We start from the raw sequence: 23,935 nt of genomic DNA on the forward strand, positions 1-23,935 counted from the left end.
AGGGAGAAAGATGAACTATCAGCCCCTTCAAAACTCCTTCTGCATGACGTAGTATGGAATATCCTTTTGACCAGTTTAAGTCAATTGTCCTGGTTCTGTTCACTCCCAGCTCCTTGTGTCCTTTGCTAAGAATGGCCTTGGCTTTATACCACACCACTTAGCAGCAACTATAAACATCGTTGTGTTATCAACATTGCTTTCTCCTAGAACAAAAACACAGCATCATACCAGACACTGTGAAGAAAACAATTCTGTCCCAGCTGAAACTAAGGCATTTCATAAGGATAAGCTTTTACATGCTTGCTTAAGTCTGATAGTATATCTGGCTTATTATGTCTTCTTCCTGATTTTCATCGTGAACATTGTTCAAAGAATATTTGCAAGATGAGACTATTTTAGGACTAGAGGGAATGGCTTCAAGCTGCGCCAGGGAAGATTCAGGCTGGACGTTAGGAAATACTACTTCTCTGAAAGGGTGGTCAGGCACTGGAATGGGCTGCCCAGAGAGGTGGTGGAGTCACCGAGCTTGGTGGTGTTCAAAGAACATTTGGATGTTGTGTTGAGGGACATGTTTAGTGAGAACCACTGGTGATGGGCGAATGGTTGGACTGGATGATCCTGTGGGTCTTTTCCAACCTTAGCGATTCTATGATTCTATTCTATGATTTTCCAGCTAATAGTTACAAATCCATTTGCAAGGCTGGAGCTGGTTTACTCTGTGCTATGTTGCGTGTGTGTGTAACCATATTTCAAAAGGTTACATGGTTTGTGTATAGTTGATTTATAGAAACAGCACTGAAATGTTTTAAAGTGGCAAAAAGAATCTGTTTAAAATAGTTAAAAAGAGAATATTGAAAATATGAATAGTCTATTTCTATTTATCCAAAAGGGAAACAAATAAAAATAGTCTGTCTTGTGCCTTCCAGTCCAAAGCGAAGCAAAGCTTTTCTGAAATTATTTTTCATTTTTAAAAATAAGATTTTTCCCACTCATGTCTTGTCCTGGATTTTGTGAAGCAATGGCACATCATGTAATGCATTGCATATTTTTGTGAAGGAATTATTATTATTTAAAAGTCTAGCTTTTTATTGGAGTAAAATGGGCATTTTCCCTCAATTTGGTTTGCACGTGTCCATCAGTTAACTTTACCTGAGCTACTAGAGTAAATATGGAATGTCAGTTAAAAATTTGATGTCTGTGCAAGCCACTTTCAGAGGTGCCTGCTGGGATCCACTGTCAGTACATCTTGAAGTCTTTGTAGGACAGTGCCACAAACAGAAACCATTGAAATAATCCAGGCAATTTATCTTTTAGGCTTATTTTTAATCCAGTTCACATCTGAGATTGATTAATCAATCTATCTCTACATGTATTGAATATATGTAAGAGGAAGCAGGTATGTGTTTATACATATTTTGTAATATATACTTATGCTCATATGAAATATTCTATGTCAGCAGATGACTATCATCTTCCACTGAAATACTGAGAATGGGAAAGCCCATCTCAGTATCCCTGGCAAGGCTTGAGGGCTTAAAAGACTCATCTTATGTCTGTTACAAAAATTGCTCTGAAAATTTTCCAGTAAGATTCATATTTTTCAAGGAAATACATTTTAGTCATTTTTAACATATCATTTGGCTATTATAATCCCTCTGTGTATCATCATTAACATTAATTCTTTTTATAAAACCCCAAAACTAATGTAAATCATCTGCCAGAAGAAAATGGCTTTTATGTTAACCATTTGTTCTTTGCAACAGCACAGAAACATCTATCTGAAAAGTGCTGTTTTTAATATAACTGTTGCTTATTTGCTTTGATACTGTATGGTGGCAAGATTTTAATAAGACTATAGAAAAAAAAGTCTCATTTGTAGCTTCCTAAGAAGTACTTAATTTACTTTTTAATGGAGTTCATAACTTAAGACTTTTTACAACACAGTATTGCTGGGAGCTGGAACCTGAGCTCACTTTGGCTTTTCTTTCTTCACATATTTGCTTTTATCATGTCTGTTTTACTCAGTTCTACACTGAAAAATGGAGATTTTTCTGAAACTTTTTTTTTTTTTAATCCAGGAGGATTTTTCAGTTGCAAGGCCTAGATTGTGAGTGTGAGCTTTGATGTCAACAGCCCCAATAGCTTTCTTTTTTTTTTTTATGTGGGGCATTAAGTTATAGCGCATATTCGAAGTATCTGTTCACTGCTTTCACTAGAATTTGTCAAAAATTAAAATAAACTGAGGGGTTTTTTTTATGTATTTTTTCTTCAATCTTTTAATGTTGGTAGACGTGATTCAGACCAAATGTTGCTCTTTCCATGAATTACAGAGATTTCAAAACTCTCTACTGTTGTTCTCAGGTCAGCATAGTGTATCTCAAAAGCAGTACTTTAAGAGGTCACCTAAAGACACATCAGCCAAAGGGATATTTACTATATTTTGTTTTGTGCTGATTAAAATAATGCATTGATAAAGAGCTGCAGTTTAAAAATTCTTCTTTCCTGGAAAATGCATTAAGCTCATCCTGACCTTCACTGACCTGTGTAATGAGAAGCGAACTATAAGTCTCCCACTGTTTCAAAGCTGTTGTGCTTCATTGTAAAGACAATTGCTTTATGTGCTTTAAGAGTTTTAAAAGAAATCAAAATAATTTTAACTGAATTGCCACATATAAGTCCAGATTTTAAAACTGCATTTGCCCACTTTAAACAGGATTTTTTTGTGTGCCATTTACTTAACATGCTAAGATAGCTAAATTGAAAAAGATGTTTTAAAGCAGATGGAAGAGCTGTGTGAGTCGGCAGATCCTCTTCTTCCACTTCAAGCTCTCCACGCAAACTCAAAGCCTATCCAGTCTGCTTCCAAAGTCCCCAGCTGGGAAAATAAGATCTTGAAAATAAGATGTCTCCTGGTGTTATAGCCAGATAGTTTTTAAACTTAGAAAAGATTATCAAGATTGGTTTAAATTGTTCAGGAAGATAAAAAGAACCAGGGAAATGGGAGACATAGTTGCAGACGGGAAAAAAAGAAAAAAGAATGAAGAGAAAGAAAGAAAAGAATAGGAAAAAAAACAGAGAAAAAGTCAAGAAACAGAGGTGGCATTCCCACTTTTAGAGATAGATATGCTTGTAGTCAACAGTCTGAGACAAAGGGTTTTTTTAAATTACTATTGCTGTTGCCACTGGCAATGAACTTGACCTTTATTTGCTGATATTTTTCCATGCCAAATCTTTCCAACTTTTGCTACTACTCCTAGACTTTTGAAAATCTGGTTTTTGTGTATTACAAACCAGACTAAAATACAATTTCAAATCCATTTATGTGTAACAAGCTGGGAGTCAAACAACCACCTTTCCATTAAATAGTACTATTTTCAATAAATAGTGCTAAAGCAGTCAGTACAAGTGCTATGTTGCCAACAGGGTAGAAGAAACTATCCATAAATGAATATGGGGCTAGAATATGGAGAGGGGCTGAAAGATGCACAATTTAAGACTGTACTGTGAAAAATTAGAGATGAGTCAGAAGTGGAGCATTCCACCAAAACCCACTACTCCCAGTTTTAATGAGTCAGTCAGAACAAGCACCTGAACATGAATTCTGTGTTGGATTTTGAGTTGGCAAAACCCTACTGATGTTTAACAAAGCCAAATCTCTGACCTTCTCAACTTATTTCTCAAACACCCTGTAGTGGGGATATACTGTTATGTCTAGCTTACTCAGGTGGATATGCACTTGTAACTTGTAAGACAGGAGGCCAGGGATGCAACACAAAAGTGGAAGTATCTTGAAAAGTTGTGATAATGCATTCAGTGGCTTAATTGAAAGAAATGTTTTTATTCTTCACTATAGAACAAGAGCTTTTTAGCTAAACTAATCTGACTACTCATTCTCTGATACTGTATGAGTGCTCTCTTGCCTGTTTTGAGTTCTACAGAAGTTTCTCCTCAGCATAAGTCAGTGGTTCTATATTTTGAAGGAATATACGGGGTTAAAATTATCTTTCTCCATATCTTGGCAGGAGAGTACAAAGAAAGTGCTGTTTGGCTTACATCCCAAGGATGTGCAGTGGCATCAACAGAGAAGGATGCAATGGCAACAGCTTTTAGGACATCAAAAGTGTCTACATCAGAAACAGCAACAGCAGCATGAGCAGACTGTGCTGATGGTGCTTCTTTCTTTCTCTGCCATGGAAAAAAAAAATGTTATTTTTCTGGCTGCATGAAGCTCCTCTGGGCCATTTCTGCATACAGCAGTTGCCATTAGAAAATTGACATGTGCCAACAGTTATCACAAAGTGGATAACCAGGGTTACTTCCAGTTCTAAGTTTTTGGAAGGAGTTGCCTAGCATTGACAGAGATTGCAAAATACCTTTCTGGTTACTAGGTGGGAGTGTCTGTGATTCTGGATCAGTATAGCAGCAATTCATGCCATCTTGGGATGTGACCTGATGATGTATGATCACCTTCCCTAACGTGTCCAGAAACACAAAGTAGGTCCTTTCTTGGTCACAATCTGAGAAAAGCTTGCTATCATCTGAAGAGTTAAATCTAACACTTTGCCTTAATATAAGAGCTGTGAAAGATAAAAAGGAAAGGTTGGCTACTAACTTCTAATTGCTAAGTTCTAGATAGGGAACACCCTCTTCCTCTGAAGTTGCTGTTCGAAAAGTAATAACTATTTTGGTTTTCATCTCCTTTGAAAATGAATCCCTAAAATCTTGTGGGAGGGTAGATGTAATTAAAAAATATTTTTTGTTTGCTAAACATTGCCCATGTCTGGCTGAATAGTTTTGAGAAAATTATTTTTGATGAAAATTTTTGCAAAAATATTTTTTAAATGTAAGGCTATTTTTTGATACCTAAAAATAGTTTGATTTAATGTTTTTCTTGAGTTCTTCCATAAAAGTTTATGACTACCTTTAGCTTACAGGATGCTTAAGTAATGTATAGTGAGACACCCAAGATACAGCAGTTCAACTAAGTGTCTTGAGGTAGACTGCCTGCTCTTACTTTGTAGCAAATAAAAATCAGGCAGTATGCTTTAGTCTGGACTTCCTAGATGAGGATCATGAATGTTTATTACTCTTACTTTAATGTATATTAAACTCAGCAAGGAAAAAAAATACTTGTCTGGGTCACCTGTGTTTTCATATATAAGTGCTATCAACAGCTTTTGTGATCAGACTTGATTTTCTTCAGTGTCCCAAAGCTCAGAAAACTCTTCAGATAAACATAGTTAGTATCATCATGCAATCAAGTATCTGTGTTGATAGCTTGGCTTCAGTTAAACCAGTGGAAATTAAATAAGAACACATAGCACTGCAAAGATTATAAAGTAACATTTTGGAAATAGGAAGATAAGCAGTTCTATGGTGACAATATTGAAATGTTTTTCTCCATTACTACAATGATAACTCTTCTGCGACACTCAAGCTTCCAAGATTTTTGTCACAAAGGAAAAAGAAAGTAATAAAACACCTAAAATCAGCACTCTAGTGATGATCTGCCTGTTATAAAGCAGCCTTTGCAATAACCTGGAGTATAGTCAGTGGTTGTAGATGAAGTTTTAAAATTAGCAGGCTTATGTGATACCCTCAAATATCAGCAAAGTCAAAATATTTTAAGAATCCAGCTAAATGTCATTGGAATCATACACTTTATATGGCTAACAAGAATTATTTTGACACCATGAATATTTTTGATAAAAATATATCTGTATTATTTATAAAAGCTTTCAGTGTGTATTATTTTTAGGTCAGAACTGATAGCTGAAGAAGCAAATGCGGAATTAGAAAGCATCCTCAGGGAATGCTGTGCGTAGTAAATATGTATTGGCAATATTTGTGACAAATTTCTGTTACTGGTGTCTTGCTCCATAGGTTTTTTTTTTTACTGCTCCTTGTATACACACACATACAGACTGGAAGTTCAGATAGTATCTGCATCAGATATCACATTGGCTTACTGGTGAGCATGGCTAAAGCCACCCTTTTCTCTCATTTTTCCTTGCAATTTTACTCCCTCCATCTAGATAGAGAGACAGAGAAATCTCTGTTTTCCCCTATCGTCAAAATATTGTCAGGCCTATTTGCTATTTTGGTTTGTCAAATACCTGTTAGATTACCATAGTAGCATGCAGACCACAAGTAAATCTTTTCCTTGGACTAGTGGGTTCCCATTTTAAGCCACTTGTAATTTGAAACATTAGAAACTTCTAAACCTTTCTACAGAGGCTAGGTGCAAAGCTGTCATTATGAGAGTAATTGGTGTTTGAATATAATTCAATGCCCTTCCAATCTCACCTATTAGTAAAGCAGAAAAGAGAATGGAGACACAATAAGCCTTAGGCTTACATTCAAGTCTATCCTCAAAGAAAAAGAGTATTTTAAAGAAAGTACAAGAATTTTAGATGAATGAAAGAAAAAGTTGGTAGCACAGAGGCACATCTCATAAACCTTGTTCAGTCACGTCATTAAAGTTCTCAACAGGTTCAGTACAAAGGATTCTGTTGCCCTTACCCAGATGAATTAGCCATTCTCAGTTGGCTCTGATAGGGAAGGGAGCAGGTCAGTCAGCACACGACAACAAGAACAAAGACTTGAGAAAGATCGTATTCATAAGCGCTGGGAGCTGAAGAGGTTTGATAGGATTTTGGTTCAGAAATCAAGAAAAAGCTCTAATCATTCCAGACATACACTGTAATACAGGCACCCTTCTGGAACAGCTGTAAATTCATGCGGCAACTGAAGTCACTGCCAATGCAATTATAGAAGATTTAGTGTGAGAGATGATGTATTTGGATATTCTGTATATCATTTCATTGTCTGAATTCTTTTTTTTTTCTTTTTTTTTCTTTTTTTTTCCACAAAGAATACTGTGAAAATACAAAGAATACATGCAGTCCTGCTTAGAAAAAGCGTAAGGGAATCATGCCTGGCTGACCTTTTCCTTACCTACTCTAAAGATACAAGAATTTGACGCAAATATCACATTTGCACTAACCAAATCAACACTAAATGCTCTGTGCTCTGTGAAGTGGATTGAATGTGTTTTTGTAGCTGAATACAGCTTTCTTTGAATTTCTTTTTGGGGCACATTGCTTTTGGCTAGACTGAGCACAAGTCTTGATGTTTGCCAGAGTATTTGGTGATTCTGAAGTTCCCTCTACAGACAGTGTCTCGTCTGTCCACTTCTAAGCAAACAGAAAATTACAAACAAAAACACAACAGGACACACTACATTAAAACCATGAATTTAGATCGCTTTGAGACAGAAAAATTTACACATATTTGGCTGCTTCAATAGCCTTTTTGTGATGTTTGGAATATGAATGTGAATTTAACAAGATAACCATTTTATGTTCTCAAAATCTGGGTAATAGTAACTGACCTTATACAAAGCTCTCTGAAGTTATTTCACCTTGGGAATTGACCTAAGAAAGAGTGGTGCTTTGTGATTACATATTTCCCAACTTTATACTGATTCATCTAGTGCTCTATCAGAAGCGGCATTCAAGGACTACTTAAAGTAACACAGGGACATGCACACTGAACAGCATTCCTTGGAGTAGTGGTGAACCCCAAATGGGGGAGGACAACTTCTGGCTGTCCTTTGGATCAAAAAGGAGACAAGTAAGAGGGTGAAACACTGAATGAAAAAACTGGGGAACTGTGATCCTAAATGTATTTACATTGCTTCAGTATGATTTGCTCCACGTGGTGTAGGAAAATCTGCCATTTCAGCCAGTGCTACGAGGGCAGGACACGGGGAGGTGAGGAGACATTTATTAGATGTGGCCCTTTTTTTCCCGATTTCTCAGACTACGTAGTAAATTGAGATCAAATACGTACACTTCCTTGTTAGCTATAAAATCACACTGATTCCCCTCAAATGAAATCCAAATGTAATTTTGTAGGCCCAGTTATGCTGTTAGTTTTACCAATATATGAGGTCTTAGATCGTTGCCTTGGCCATATTAGAATCATAGCTCATTATTAAGGAGATATCCTTAATAAGACATTTATCTTATACTTTCAAACAGACTGGAAATTAGTGAAACCACCTTTGTGTGGAATATACCTACAAGATATTGTTAAAAAATATTAATTAGGCTAAGACTGTATTTTGGTAGCAGAGTAGTTAAGAAGGTACTGTTATGACTGTGTTATTTTCAACACATTTTTACAGAAGTACCTCACAAAAAGAAACAGAGAACCTTTGGTTATGTATTCATGTACAGCTAAGCCTACTCTGTATTTCCCAGAAGTGTGAAGAGCTTTATAAATCTCTGCATGTAAAGGTCGAGCTTCCTTATAGCTTAAATGAGAGTTTTAGCTTGGTCCTTTAAACTGGAATCCTTACATTATATCTAATGCAATACAGACATAAAATGCAACCAATACTCATATCCTGGGCAGCTGCACTGTCGAACTCTGATGAGACCTTACTTGACCAAAACTGCACATACCCATTTTAAAGGCTAGCCTGTCATTAGAAGGTAGCGAGATCACAGAAGCAGGAGCTTCAAGTGTGACAGCAATCCCAATGAGTTTCATTTTCTGCAGAAGAGATAAAACTTCAAAGGTATAGAAAGTGAGATGAAGGCTGTGGAAGACTTCCCCTTATAAACAATAAGAAGTCAATAGCTAAGACATATCCCAGCACACCCACAGCCCACAGCCAACATCGCTTATGAGTTACAATGCTTAAAATCCTCTGCCTGTCCAGAATTGCAGAGACAGGAGAACTACAAGGTTTGCAAATAGTAGTATTGGCTATGAGCATCCACAGAATTATTATTTTCTCCTTCCAAAAAGATAAAAGAACATCTTGCTTTCAGAAATTTTTTTTGCCCAAGGATGATGTTGTGGTGTTTCTCTATTTCTTATGTAAGAGTAATTTAATTATAGCAGTGTGCACTCATAGTCAACGTAGTGAGCACTAAGATGATGCACCTTTGTTGGAAGCCTAAAGCCCTTGAAGAGCAATCATAGGTAATCACTTTGCTTACCCTAATCAAACAGGAATGAGACAGAATAACCACACACACGCACACGAGAAAGTGTATAGGTGGCTGTGCTAGATAGGTCTTTAACCACACTACTTTGTTCATTGAAGAAGCAGGATTTTTTTAGTGTAAGCACCACTGCGGATTAAGTTGTCTAATTGCATCAGGACCAGCACTGCTTCATGCCCGCAAGGTCAAAAGGCATGTGTAGCTACTGTGTGACTCTCTGCACCTTGTCATGTAGCTCCCAGTAGTTGCAACTTGTGTATCACGTTGGACATTGAAGAAAATCCCCCTACTATTTTTAGGAGATACATTGGACGTAGTAAGGTCAATGGGTTGACGTAATTTAAAATTCTATAACTTCCTAAATTAAAATATGTGGTCTAGGTGCAATTAACCCAAATAAGATGCAACATTATTGTTTTGGTCAAAGTCGGGTTTTTAAATGTACTTTCTCAGATTATGTTTCTGCTGTTACATTCAGTGAATGGATAGAATCTCAAACTGCATCTTTAACCACTCTTGATACATTTAAGATACTGTCAAGTTTGCATTACTGTTTGTCGTCAACAGAAATTAGTCTGTTTTCCACTGCTCTGACACAACTCCAGTTAGGAAAATGCAAGCCTAATGTGATCTTTCATAACACCATACACAGTACTGGTATAATTACATACAGAACATTTTACATCACGTTATTCCTTATCAAATTCTTATATTTTAACAGTTATTGAAGATCAGTAACAACTGAAGATGGTTGTGATTTTCATTATAAATCCCATACTTTTGTGTTAAGCACATATATATTTAGCATAATTTCATTCTGGAATTATAACCACATTTAGAATTAATATTATATGTTACCAGCTACATTGTAGGTTTCACAAAGAATATTACATTGTCATTCAGTGTCACATTTATCCAAAGAGAAGGCTAAACAATGCAGAAATGTGTTTATTGCTGACAGGGTTTATAAGAAACAGCTAAAATGGAGCAAATGGTGTGGATTCAGAATATTCTGACTGACAGATGGACTGAGCTTCACATTTCCTTAGAGGCATTAGCATAATTAGGCAGAGTTGGGAAATGATTTATACTGTTCAGGAGTTATGGTTCATCTCCTGGTGATCGAAAACCAAGATTAACTTTCATTCCCTTTCTTACTCAAAGCCAAGAAGGCTAATAGAGGAGTAACTTGCTGGTCAGTGACTAATACTAATAGTCTTCTATAGTTATTTAGACAAATATATGTTTGACATTCACTTAGTTGAATATGATCAAGGATTACTTCATTTAGAGTTTTCCATCTGGTATATTTGGGGAAATTGGATTGCATTATTTGTTTATCTCTGAAGGGTTTCAGCTTTATTGCCAATTCACAGAAGACTGACATGATGCTTGATAGGATATGATAGTAGGAGGTAGGCTGGAGCACTGAGGTACCTAGAGCCGCTTGAGGAAGCCAGTAGTAAAATAGTTAATATGGTTTAACATTTCTGTGCATAACCCTTCTGTGTGTTAACTGAAGTTCAGACTGCTTTTCTGTTATTGTTCCTAGTCCTTTTGAAGATGATGTACACTGAATAATTTGTTGAAGACGTTCCTTTAGTTCATTTGCTAAAAGTATAGAAAGACAAAGCATGCCACATTACATCATCAAATACATACAATCTCTCTTGTACGTAATGGAAATACAGCTACCTGAAGCTGGCTGTGGGGAGAAATTGTGATGCTAGTGGAGCAGTATGGATTTCAACAATAGTCATGTAACTATTGAGATCAGAATCCAACTCTTGAACCTGAAGCAGGCTCACACGTATATGGACTATCTAACATTTGTTGTTTGCTCAGTGTTTTCATATAAACATTCAGTCAAGTTTGATTCTATTTTGTCACTAAGTAACCCACTCTAACATTGCCCAGCCCTGATAGCAGCTTTTACATGTACTGGCATTAACATAACTAATAACCATACTCTAGAAGATGTGTTGAAATAGGTAGCAAGGCAAATCATGCAGTCTCAACTCATGCTAGGAGAAAGGTGTTTCCAACAGTTGGCTGCTTCATGGATCTTAATAAAAGTGCCAGGACAGCAGCTACCATTTCCCTTAAGTTTACTCAGTATAAAGAAATGGAATCATGAAGAAGCAAATTATTGTACTCTAATTCTTGGACAGAAATTGATAAGTTTTTTTATAGCTTTGCCTATTTATTTTCTTTCATGAAATTGCTATCTTTTCAGGGTGTTTTTTGTTTTGTTTTGTTTTTTGGTGGAGATAACATTTGTAATATTTATTTTACTGCATGGTGCTGGAATTTCCATCATTAAGTGTGTCATATTTCCTTACCTATCCAAATAGAGATCTAGGTAGATTTCTAACTGCTTATTTAATTTCTTTTTAATTTTAAAGTTTCTTTTTTTTTCCAGAGTGACCTTATTGATAATGTGTTAGACTCTTCCACTGTCTCCACCTTTCTGTATGTAGCATATAAATCCTACAGTACGCAAAGGAAGAGCTTACCACCTAGGAAGTATTGACCAAAAAAAGGTTCTATGAAAAAGATTGTGAGAGATTATCTCAGCCATGCTCCCATTTACCCTAAATACTGTATGTGGTACAATGTTCAAATTTGACTTCCTGCTTAAAAACCTTTTTTCCTACATTAATAGTATACTTGCCATTTCTTAATAAAAACAGCTATAGTGAAAATTTTAACAGTCAAAGACCATATTGTTATTATAACAAAAATTTTAAATGAACTTGTTTTCAACCATTCCCAGTAGACATTACCAAGAAATATTATTGAAAGAGAAAGATATAATAAGAAATAGTAGCAACATTGTTCTGTCCCTTACCTCAGATACAGATTTTTGTAGATTGTTGAGCAGTGGGAATGATGGATCTGCAGGCTCATCGGGGTTAATGTTGACAATGAGCAATTATTATTTTTGACAAGAATACTAAAGGGTTTCAAGATGACTGTTCTAACTGAAAGCAGATTATGACTTGAGTTTTATTACTAACTGTCAAGCATAGTTGTTAAGCATATAAAAGTGTGATACAAAGGAAGATCATTTTATTATAGTGGGAGACAAAGCAGAGATCAGATGATGACCTTTTTTGTGGTTGTTTTTTTTTTTTTTTCAATTACCCACAGGAAGAAGGAGGCAGAGTCCTCAGTGTTTTAAAAAGGGAAATGGGGGGAGAAAACATCCGGGACAGGACACTTTCCTACAGAGAAAAAAAAAAAAAAGTACAGCAAAAAAGTACAATATGATTTTAATGAAGCCAACATATGTGGATGTCTGTGGGTTATGGTGTGTGACTTCCGTGTCTTTCTTGTAGATACGATAGTATGGTGGTGGGACAGTACTCCACAGCAACCTTCCAGGGATTAGTTATCTGTCTGACTGATAATCACAGCTACAAGTGGCTTTTTTTTTTTTTTTTTTTTTGTCTGGTATTTAGTTGTGATATTTTCTTCACGCCTGTTTGGGATGTGTTGCAATCTTGATTTTAGGGAGGAAGATCTTTGTCAAAGCAATTATTCAGCCCACACTCCTCTGATGAAAGGTGAAAAATATTTGCTAAAGAGTGCTCCACCTCTCATTTACTTGTTTTATGTGTGCCTGTGACAATAGCTGATAATTTTGCTTCCACTGAGAAATAACATTCTTTCCTCTTGAAAAGGGTTCAGGTGTTCATTTATCACATCTACTGAAGGAAAAAAAAAAAGCCAATTCTAGTTGTAATGCTTGAACTGAAATAAACCTCCATTTCATGGAGGTTTGAATCTAGACCCAAATGCTATTGCTCACCTTATGTCTAGAATGGGTTGAAATAGAGTCCCTTATTAAAAAACAAACAAACAAACAAACAAACAAACAAAAAACAGTTTTTGCAGATGTTACAAGACAGAGACCAACTTTGCTGCTTTGCTATTTGCCCAACTTGTCATTTAATGGAAGTCATCTGCACATTCTGTAGATGAACCTGAACAAGTAAAAGATGAAGGAAAGCAGGGAGGTAGAGCATAGACTGAAAGAGCATTACAACTTGCATAAATAGATTGAATCAGTTCTGACAGAGAATGCGCTGATATCATTTGATTCTCTACTCTCCTAGAGACCCTAGGTCTCTTTAAATACATTTTTTTTCTGAAAACAGAAGGTCTACAGAAAGTCATTTCATGTAATTGCTGGTTCTTATGACATATAAAGAGGCATTTCTTAAATAAAATAAAAATAATTTGGCAAAACAAAGTGAGGAAACAAAGGTGGTGTCTCATTGGCACAAATGTTTACAATGAATCTGAGTTAATATAATATGTACTGAAGATGCCAGATTCTCCATGAATGCTTTCTGGAAAAATACAGTCCATTCTCACCATAATTGAATGAAGAAAGTAGAGCAAGTGTATTGTGGTAAAGGCAACACGCCCTACATTTGTTTATTTAACGCTATCATTCTCAGGTAATACTTTCATCTGCATAATACCTCAGATTTCCCTCAATTTCTCATTTAGATGTTACAAAGGAACTGATCATAGTAGGATCTTTTACGTCCATGTGTACACCATGCATAAACTTCTGTTCATAGAGTCTTGGCCCAGAAGAACTTGGGGGATCTACATACCTAGATTTTTTTCATTCATCCTGAGTGATATTGCCAGTTCAGCCTCTGCCATAAGTTCAAGCAACACTAGATAATTCTCATTAGGACCATTACAGTAGCCTTGATCTCTCAGAAACTGCAGCTGCTGAGAACATAAATTGAACCAATCTTATGTGAGAGGTATGCCAGGAGATGCACTGCCTGATATTGTTTAAAAGCACTCCTGAACAGAGCAAAACAAACTGCTTTTATAAAGCTGTCAGCCAGTAAATGTCTGTTATTCTCCTTGCATGCTGATCCTTACAAAGGATGCTCAGTGCCATCCTCTTACAACCTTTGCCTCGACTTCAGTTTGCTTATCCACCTTCTCTGGTAGTTCAAGTGAAAGGATACTACACAACAGGAATAAGTAGTATAACCGCATTTGCCTGTGTTTAAAACTGTAGTTCAGAAAGGTTCCACGTTTTTCACAGGGTTACATAATTTCCAAACAGAAAAACTAGAGGTAAGCAGCTGCCCATTGCCCATTGACCAGCAATCATGAAAGTGCTATGGGCACTCAACATGGAAGATGGAGAGACATCTATTACAGGAGTGATGATTTTTTGGGTCTGAAAAAATCAGTGATAATCAGCTTGAAAGTTTTCTGTTGAAACATACAATGTTTTAAACAATTTTTTTTTTTAACTTTGTGGAAAAAGTTCTTACAATGCAAAAGAGACTTCAGTTGTCACAGTGCTTTTTGTTTAATTTTATTTTTTAGGACCATATAGCTGGCTGTCAACAGGCTGCGATTGTACACAGGGGAAAACAGCAAGGACTAGACTGAGTGGATTCAGAAGAGTACTATCTGACATTAGATGAAGGCAGAATCATGGGAAGGTCTGTTTCTATCTCATGCAGGTGAGCAGAGGAAAAATAAACTTTCTCCAAGTAAGATGACATATTTTATTTTGTGGTGGAATAGTGAAAGACACATAAGCCTTTGAGATCAGGTAGGCTCTATAGAAACTAACTATAGCTAATTCTGAATTCCTGATGATCCTAAAGCTCTGTGGTTACAAATTTCCTTCCAAGAAAGCACCCCAAGAAATCCCTCCGCTCTGAACTCCGCAGTCTTTTTAACCCTTGCCCAAAAGTCCATTTCATGAAAAGTGATAGAACATTGGATACATCTTACATTTTGATACAATTGTGTTTCCTTTCCCCTTCTCTCAGCTTCCATCCATGTGTGTCTGCATACACACACACACACACACACACACACACACACATACATATCTGTCTATATATAATCTGCAGCGGAAGCCCATGTATAGTGTAAATTCTGGGAATAATTAAGAAAAGGATACTGCATCCTCCAGCAGACGGAATGCATCTTTTTCATTTAAAGCATTTTTTTTTCTTTACCACCAACTTGCTGCAATTAGGAAGTCGTTGGAGAGATATCAATTGAGATTTGGGAACTGTTTTCTGGAAATGTTTTGAATTAAAATCTAATTGGTAGCTTTCTTTGATAACTATTTTATTGTTGGGTGCAGCTAAATGGAAATCAACCACAAAGGGAACTAAATTTTGTTTGTCATTAATTTTAACTCGATTTCACAAATGATTTACATATAAGATATTTTCCTTATTTGTTCTGTAACATTCTTTATCTTCAGTTAGAAGCAGTTAGACTGATGGACTGTTGTTTTTTCAATCATCATTTTCAATAACCTATTTTATCTTAAATAGGGGTTTCAACAAAATGGAGAAGTACCCCTAAGTGAATCAAAGCTAAATTTCTGTCACTGTGAAAAAACTAGAAAACTAATGGCCCCGAGGATTAAATTTTGTTGATTTTATGTAAGACATCTTTGAGTTTGGGGGCCAAAGGCAAATAGTCCTACACTGCAAATATATGATAATAGCAAAGTAATATGTTGAAAAGGCACTACTGTATAGGAATCATGTGAAAGGTCAAGGCTCAGATACATGGTCACCTTTCCCCAGTTTAACACGTTATGAGGACATCAAGTGAGCTGTGTCTGTTTGTGATCACTAAGCTTAAAGGAAATGTGAGCTAATTCAGTGTATAATATGACAAAGGTGAAAGATAACTTTAAGTAGTAGAAAGATTAACGAATTTAAGATTAACAGTTTTATGGAAGGAAGGTGGGATACAAGAATCAGATACAAGAATGACAGAAATGGAATTTTACTAACAATGAGTGGCAAACAACCTGGGCATGCAGGACTTGAGTGAAAGCACACTTGACTGAGTCCAGTCAGCTCTATGGACTTTGGACCATGCCCATGGAGTGTAAGAGACATCTTTCTGGGGAAGCCAAAATCCTCACAAGAGAGACATAGTTGATATTTGTCTGGAATTAATTAATACTGTCATTAGTAATAGACAGGTAAAGAGGGTTTGCTCATTATGGAAACATAAATATTGAAAGGTTTTTCTCTTGAACACTGAGTGAGCAGGCGAAGTGCAGTACCAGTTTCTTTATTTGTTTGCAACTGAAATACTGTGCCTCTTAGCAGCAAAGAGGAGAATAACATCTTTCTGTATCACTGATTGTGAGCCTAGCATCTCCTGTCTTCTGATTGATTTAGGAGTAAAACAATTTTCACTTTAATGGGGCATAACAACAGAAGCGATGTACCATTTTCATGAGTCCCTAAGCAGAGTACTGCTGCCCAGGGTATTCTGCCTGCAGGAAACTGAGATGAGACAGTGCATTGCAAAGTTTCTTAAGAAACAAAACCATCACACCTGTTCTGTCTCAGTGTTGTGCACAGTGATGTCTGGAAACCTATTTACAGATGTCATTTGTTTCCTGCTGTCATAAACTTTAGGCATTCTTTCGTGTTAGTTTCTTTCTCTACTTTATTTGGGCTATCTGAATTACAGTTCCACTCCAAAAAGTGTTTACATAAAAATGTAATCTTCTTTCTTAGCAGATGTGTCCCACAAGTGCTTTCAGAGTCAAAGATGTTACTGGCTTTGGTGACTCAGATATTTCTCAACTTCTCTTTAATAGGGGTTTCATTGCAAAGAGACATTTGTTTTCTATGCATTGTCAGTATACCAGACTTGTATGCATGAAACAGCATAACAGTTGACCACGAAAACCCTCTTCTTCTTTTTTAAATACTGATAATAATGTGTAAGAGACAAGTGGCTTGAATATCAAGTATTTTCACTTCTAAAATAAGGAGCTATTATTTGAAAATTGCAGTGAGACTGTAACTACGAGCTATCTTCATGTGGTTTTTATACTTCTCAGATGGAAATTATATATATCGATGTTGCCTTGCGTTAACTTTAAAATATTCGTCCTTTACAGATTATTTTTTAGGATGTTTAATTAAATTGAAATGAATTTCATCAGAAAAGAAAGAAAGAAAAAAGAAAGAAAGAAGGAAAGAAAGGAAAAAGGAATTCCTTTGATAATTGTTAGTTTTATAAATTCCCCACTGTGAACTTCAGAATTAGGAAGAGCTCAAGAGTGTTGAGATTGGCATTTAAATTGCGTTTTCACATGACTTCTTGTTAATTTCGCCTGTGCTCAGGAAGCATTTTGCTGATATTTCTTGATATCTATCTTGCTCATTCAGTGCTTCTTTTACCATTGTACATAAGTGAGATAATCATAGGTTAGAAAGGCAGTGTTCAAAAGAGTCGTACTGTCGATGAATATCCAGGCTCTTTGCATTACTTTCTGAGCAGAGCATTTTGCTTCCAGGAGGGCGTGGTAACAGTTCACCAGTAATTTTTCTTGTGGAAAGGTACCACTTAAGCGAAAAAAAAAATTAGGGCTCAGCCTTGCTTTTGTTGTAGGAAACTATATAGTGGAGAAAAGGCCACTGGAGATCCACCCATTGCTGGGAGGTTCTCTCTGAGCTTTCTGCCTGCAGACTGCTTTGCATATGGCCTATTAGAACTCTGAGACCATTATGGCCTAAGCCGTACTGGGAATGGATGGAAACGCAGAAGACCTAATGGAAAATAAATACCTTTTAAAATAAGCAATATTTCTGTCAGTTTGATCATCAGTGATGAAGAGAAGGCATTTCTAAACAGTTTGAAAAGGTTTCAAAAAAGCAGTTGTTTGTTAACTTTGGCCATCTGAGATGTATTCTAGAAATTCAAGTAAGAATATTTAAGCCACTACTTTATCATTTCTCCTTGGATTGTGACAAATTGGGAAGGACATCAGGTTCTGCACAGGTGGCAGCTCCACAGTTCCTCAGAAGCTTTGGAAAGGAGTAGAAAGGATTTTGAAGGACTGTATCAATTAAAGGTTTTTAGAAAGAAGAAGGGGTATTCACCAGGACCCTAAAATCACTGCCTGCGAAGGGGGACAAAGCCTCCCTGACAGAACTCTTCCTGAAGGTTGGCAGTATCTGTAGGTTTTGGGGATGTCCAGAGATTATTTCTGCATCACCCAGAGCACCATCTTTCCAAAGACAGCTCTGGCCTGCCTTCACTTTCAGCCGGGCATTGGCTTGCTATCACAGCTGCTTCCACAAGGGTGTGCCAATCAAACAGACTGCATTCTAGTGTATGAGGATACTAAACAGTGCCGGAGCGTATAAAACGTGCAGTTAATCCTGAGTGCTTCTTTGCTCAATCCATTTATGAAAGCATATTTGAAAGCAGGTAAAGTCATATTGAACGTATACACAACAGGAAAAAAAAAAAAGAAAAAAAAAAGAAAAAAAAAAGAAAAAAAAAAAAGAAAAAGAAAAACCTGTATCCAGAGAATTTTTATAGTAAAGTGTTTCTGAAAAATCAGTACAGGCATGCTGGCTTTTTACCTTCTCTTGTTTTAACCTATGACTGATTCATCGGTTGAAGTGTAAAAGAACAGATCTTCTTATGGTAATTGATTCTCAGGGGCTATTAGTGTAAATGTAAATGCTCAACATAGATGTTACATAGGTGGGTGTTAGAGGGAAAACACAAATTGTCAGTAATATAAAGCAGTCTGTTCATACCGTGAGGTGAAGAAGTGAAGAATGTTAGAAATCACAGACTAAGAAATGCCTCCCAGAGTTGGTTGTGAGTGGAGTCTCCCATTGTGAGTAATTATAAGAAACCTACTGTGCAAGAGTCAATTCTGGTCCTTTAGTTCAACAGGCAAGACACTTACCTGAAAATAACAGAGATTTCAGGTGAGATTTGTGAAAAAGCTTATATGAGTTAAACATCTGTCTGCTATGGGAGGTGGGCACCTCAATTTGTAGAGTTAACTGAAAATTCTTGGGATTGTATTTTTTTTCTATAGCCCTTGACTAGAATTCCTTCTATTTTTCACAACAACTGTGCATTTTTAACCATGGAGAATAAGAAAACATCATTCCAGTGAATGCCCAAGAGAATATTTTAGTTGAATATTTTAGTTAGGGAATATTTTTACTTGATTAGCCCAATAAAAATTACAAGATGAACTCCAAAATATTTCTAATTAGAAATAATTTTTAAAAAGCCTGTTGGTTCTTGTCTTACGTTTCTCAGTCTTGAAACTTTATGATTTCCTGATTCTCTCTGGAACCCAATGAGTTTAAAACATACTTTATTTTAAAAAATATATCTATATATGTGATCACATGACTCTACAAATCAGATCTTCCAGGGAAGCAACAAATACATTCTGAGATAAAATTAGGAGACTCAATCATACTGTATTGATTATTCTTCTTAAGATTCTGGAGCATTTAGTCTGCTTTATGAAAAATATGCTGTTTGAGTTTCTCTCTATTGCTGCATCTGTCTTGATGGTGATTGCAGGAGGCAATGAAAAGATGGCTCTGACACCTGCCTGTCACCGCTGCACAGAGCGAATGTACAGCCTGACACAGGCCAAACTTGAATGGATGTGATCAATCCCTATGCTGGGGAATTAGAGGAGGAAACAAGCCCTTAAAATACCTCCCCACCTTGCATAACATTCACAGTCATCTTGAGAAAGGACCCCAGGCACCAATCCTGGGCACTACAGGATCAAACCTGTACTTAGTAGAAGACGTTTTACTTCCTTAATAATTGTGAAGTGTCGGTTCCCAGCAGCAAACACATTCTAATATGCTGCCTTTTTATGATGATGTGAGAACCACAAGGAGTCTGGGATTCTAAATTCCTTTCAGATCCTTTATATACATAAAAAAAAAGTCCAGATGTCTCACAAAACATTTAAAGAACTTTATTTGAAAAACATTTTCTTTCTAAATGAGAATTTATGCAAAGTACAATTAAACATGTTTTTCTAACTAAATATACTCATCTGTATCTTGTGGCAGGGAAAAATAAATATGTAAAAATAAAAACAATCTGAGGCACAAAGTTAATTACGTTGTGCCAGTTTGACTCAGATTTCCTGATAGAGGCACATGCATTCTCTCCTCCTGTGATCCCAGACTCCTAGATGTGCTCATCCAGCTGAGTCCTTAGTCTTGTCTTCAACAGGAAATATTCTCAAGCTTCTTATGTTCTCCTGGTCACAATTTTTGCAATAAGTAATGCACCAATCCAGGCAATTACATCTGTGAATGTGCTGAGAGAAAACTGCTATGTATCCAGCAATTTCTAGGCACAACTGAATAATGATTTCTGTTTAGTTTGGGACATATTACACTTTCCTATAATTTTGAGTAAGGTGCCCTTCTAAAACCCAGTCTACTTGAAGGCCCTTTTCTTCCTCTTTTAAGGACAGTTACTGTGTTTTCTTTCTCCAGTCCTGTGGGACTTCCCCAGGTCTTCCTATATTCTTGAAAATGATCACTTCTAGTACAGAGATTACCTTGACTTGCTCTATCAGTACTTTAAGGTGAATTTTCTAGCAAACCTTGCTGCCTGAATTGCGCCCAGTTCATCTAAATACTTGAACTTATACTTTTCCTACTATAGACACTACATATTTGCCTTCACTAAAATGAAAAATCTGTTTTGCAACTAATTTGTATGCCACAGATTGAATCAGAATGGGCAGAAAATTGTCTTGTTTTGATACCAATAAGTCATTTTGCAGCTCAGCTAAAGAGTTCCTTTGTCTTCCATATTGCTTTGTTACATTTCTTTTTTCTTCTCCATTGCGCCAGGTGACTGCTGTGTCTTTAATATTTAATGTCACAAGTGCCATTTTCTCTAAAATATTTCCATAAAGTTTCTTCACAAGAGTCTATTAGCAGATTCCTGAACTGGTCTACTTTTTTTGTTTTTGTTGTTTCTGTTTGTTCTCACAAAGCAGATCTTTTATTCTCATTACCTTTTTTCTTGAACTCTTTAGGTTTACCATCACATCCACCTTAAGATTTTTTACCTCAGTGGTTTCTGAGGTAATTCTTGTATTCTTGTATAATTTGTTTCTTATATAAATATATGATTTGATTCTTGTATAAATTGTTGTTTCTCTACAACCTTTCTCCATCTTCTGAAACCTGTATATAGTACATATCAAAATAATTTGCTTGTGCCCTCCTATTTTGCCACAGATATTTGGACAATTAAAACAGATTTCCATCCCTTCTTGTCACGTCTTTTATCATGGCTATCTCTGTTCAAATAAGTGGTATTAATCATCTTCTTCAGTTCGTCCAAGTTCATCATGAAATGTTGCCTGCTCTTTTCCTGTTTTATCTTTATACGGAGATATATGTCTGTTCCGTTTAAACTCCAAAACTACAGGAAAAGTGCAATTTTTGGCAAATATTGAAATGCCTTTTATTTTTCCTTGCTTCTCCTCTTTGTAACTGTACTATTCTAGATCAGTATTGTCACCTTTTGATGTATTCACCAAAGCCTCTGACTTGCCAGTTAAGCGTCAATTTCATTATGCTGTAAGACTTTGGTTTATTCCTTATTACATGGCTTTTGTGTATGAGCATATTCATTACTCCTTTTTGTCTCTTCTGTGACTCACATTTCACTCCAGATGTTATCATTCTTTTAGTGATAGATGGGCTTTTACCATCACTTTATTTCACAACTTACTGAAAAATTCCTAACCGGACTAATATGTCAGTGCTGTTGGAGGAACTGCCTGGATTTTCAGAGCAAACAGTTTGCAGAACACTTGGCTGTTGTTGATAGTAAAGTCTTGGCGTCATTATCCATGCCTCAAGGCATTCATCTTTTTCCCTATTTATTCTGATATTTAATCATGGAATGAAGAAAAAAATTTATAAACACAGATAAGTTTAATCTGTCCAGGTTCAATTACACACGGTAGCTCAAATAGAATGTGGCAAAGAAGCCTGGAGTTGGAGAGGGGAATAACTTCTTAAACAAGCACAGTTAGAAAAGATTTGTAAAGCAGCCTTCAAGACTCCTTCAGGAAGTACATATTGCCATTCTTAAGTTCTTCCTGTGATGATAGCTGAAGATACGTAAATGTAGTACAGTGAAACTACCCTTTCCACTTACCACTGGTTTTAACAGGGGTTATGTCTTAAATTTGGCCATATCTGGAAAGCACAGACAGACAGTAGCTTTTGGGTGAACAGAAACAGAAGGATGTTTCTTTTCTTTTGTGGCCACCTACAGTGGTGAGCACATTTCTATGATCATGCTCAGTTTCAATTTGCTATAGTTTGTTCTCACATTAAAATGTTTCCTCTAACAGAGCTATCTGTGCATCTTTTTGTACACGAGGATAATGACCAACAAATACAGTGAGAAGTTTCTGTTGAGGCCATCATCTTTAATGTGGCTAAATTTTGAAAGATTCCTTGATCCATCAGTGTAATGCTGACTTTTTTTCAGTCTATTCAGTAGCAAACTCTGAATTTGCCAATGCTCATTATGCTGAAAGTGAAATTAATTTCAACAAAACAATAGCATAGGAATATCTGCACGTAATACTGTATGAGAACTGTTGAGTCATGGCCTGAAGCACTGATTGAGCACCTGGGGAAAGGACTGGCTCAGCCCTGGGAGTACAGGTGAAGGCGTGGAGCCTGGCTGCACCTCTCCTAGACCTCATTTAAGGGCTGACTGCCATTAGGGAAGTATCTCTGGTTGGATATCCCTCCCTTGTGGAGTCCTGCCTGCGAGTCTTGATCTTCAGAGATAGGTGAGCACCTTTCCTTTTGTAATACCATCTTTTGTCTGCGCCAATCTTTCCACTGGTAGCACCATCCCATCCATGCCAATCTTTCTAATTGTAACAAATACCAACAGCTTACAGTGGGGAAACTGTCTTGAGTACATAGGAAGATTTAAATATGTTATATTAAATAATCTTTTAAAGATGGAAAGCTGCTTTAACTCTTAAATGCTTCCATTTTTATTAGCGCTGCTCTTATTGTAACAACAATGGTATTTTTGTTTGATTCCTGAGACAGTGATGCAAAGAGGATGCAGTATAGAAATAAACATGCAGTTTTTATATTTCACTTTCTTTGTCAATTATCTTTCATCTTGTTGGCATTCACATCTTGGTGTATGAGCAGACCTTATGCAATGATGCTTTCTTTTATTGGGTTCTATTGTGCTGTCAAGTCTGGTTTAAAACACAATAATCTCATAAAGGCTTACAATTACAAAATTCTTATGAATTCACAAACACATTAAAGAAGCACAGGTAACAAATTAGCTGAGAATCTCAACAATCTGCACTTACAGTAAATATCCCACTTTCAGGGAAGTTGGATGCTTTTAAAAGTCAACAGTTGTTTTGGAAGTACTTCATCAAATTTATGAAACGCTGCATCACATTTATGCCACATAGTGTTGTGATAAGTTGTCCAAAGTGCCTGTCAGCTTCCCTTTCAAAAAGAGGAGGAAAAAAAAAAAAAAGGATTAAACATTAAACATTACCTTACAGAATAACAAGAGCCCTCAGAGGTTAGCATCTTTTTTTTTCCTTGCTTTTCCCCGTAAGATTCAAGCTCTCTTTAAACTTTCTGCTTCTTCAGTTTAATTCTTTATTCTTTGCAGTCTAATTTAATAGAAATTGCCTTAATTTTCTACCATGAAAAGTTATAAATAAAGACATTTTTAAAAGTAAATAACATCTAGGAGCCTTTTAAAAAGCATGCAGCTGTTGTAACATAAGAGATCCTAGTTTGCTCATTTTTAACACAAACCACAAAGAGGTCAAAGAATTCAGGTATATATATATTATTTTTTACTACCCATTAATGCAAATTCCAGCAGTGTATTCATGTTATTTCTTTAGGCACCTTCAGAATGCCAGCAGGTAATTGAGTAATCTGAGCTAATGGTGTTCATGTCAGGTGCCTAAAGAAATACCCTGAGGATGACATTTGGAGCCAACTTAACATATACCCCTGGTTTCACAACTAAGATGA

At 36.3% G+C, this 23,935-nt stretch overlaps 1 long non-coding RNA gene across 9 annotated transcripts in view; it reads left to right on the forward strand.

Annotated features, from left to right (window-relative positions):
* Positions 1-23,935, forward strand: part of LOC107053383 — a 322,875-nt gene that overhangs the window by 225,576 nt on the left and 73,364 nt on the right. For all 9 annotated transcript variants that reach the window (XR_005860129.1, XR_005860128.1, XR_005860130.1 and 6 more), the window contains exon 4: positions 14,394-14,533. This is a non-coding gene — a long non-coding RNA (uncharacterized LOC107053383). The remainder of the gene's footprint in view (positions 1-14,393; positions 14,534-23,935) is intronic.

This window comes from Gallus gallus, chromosome 5 (assembly GCF_016699485.2).
Source record: "Gallus gallus isolate bGalGal1 chromosome 5, bGalGal1.mat.broiler.GRCg7b, whole genome shotgun sequence".
Lineage (NCBI taxonomy): Eukaryota > Metazoa > Chordata > Aves > Galliformes > Phasianidae > Gallus > Gallus gallus.